Source organism: Trachymyrmex cornetzi, unplaced genomic scaffold (assembly GCF_001594075.2).
Source record: "Trachymyrmex cornetzi isolate Tcor2-1 unplaced genomic scaffold, Tcor1.1 scaffold229, whole genome shotgun sequence".
NCBI classification, from domain to species: Eukaryota; Metazoa; Arthropoda; class Insecta; order Hymenoptera; family Formicidae; genus Trachymyrmex; species Trachymyrmex cornetzi.
Window position 1 is genome coordinate 357,624 of NW_017296945.1, and position 947 is coordinate 358,570.

A 947-nucleotide genomic window follows, 5' to 3' on the forward strand; every position below is an offset into this window, starting at 1 on the left:
ATGTAAAGATTTCAGATTAAAGTTAATTTAAATTAATTATCATTTATTAAAAATCTATTATTTGTTATTTATTATTTATCAAAACTAATCGTAAGTAAGATTCTACCAGTAGACAGTTTAATTGAAGCAAAAAGACGATTTTCATTAGCGAAGTTACTTATAATTTAAAGTATTTAAACTCTTCTTAACTTTGCAAACGGCACATGTACACATACAAGTTACTTTCAATTTAATAAGCCGATTAAATTGAAATTGACTACATATAATATGTACATGTGCGTTTTATAAAGATTAGAAATGTTAGCTAGAAACTATCAGAGCATTGACTGCTTCACCTTGAAAAGGGATGAACATCAGAAGAAATGCGATACCGAAAATAGATGATATTCCGATGTCGATCAAATGGAATGTAATGTATGTGATGATGATGATCTCCAAAGGTCCGAACCAGAAATAATGGAGAAATATGATACTGACGTCGAATCTATTGACGTCGTTAGATAGCAGATTGACTGCCTGGCCGATTATCATTTCGCCCAACGCGGTTCTAGTTAGCTTCAACGTCTTGCGGTAGATCAGTGAACAGCAGGCTACGCGACCCTTTATACCCAAATGAGTCATATCCATCATGTAAGGATGGACTATGAACACGTTAACAGCGGAGCACAAAATAATGCCGATGACATATTTGTACGCGTAAAACTTGTCGATGCCTGTGTTAAAATAGAGCAGCATCTGACCCAACAATAACGGTTGCACTATTCTGCATCAAAAGAGGAAATTTGAATCAGAATGTGTGAAATTTGTAAATCGAAAACTAGTTCAAAAATTTAGATTCTAAATCTTAAAAATCTGTGAATTTTAATTTGATTTTAATTTGAAAATTATAATAATTATCGTATTCTTTCATGAAAATTCGGAACATACAATTATATCATTTATTTAAT

At 31.7% G+C, this 947-nt stretch overlaps 1 pseudogene; it reads right to left on the reverse strand.

The window, feature by feature from the left end:
• The window catches only part of LOC108760595 (probable multidrug resistance-associated protein lethal(2)03659), a 14,375-nt pseudogene that overhangs the window by 6,800 nt on the left and 6,628 nt on the right, over positions 1-947 (reverse strand).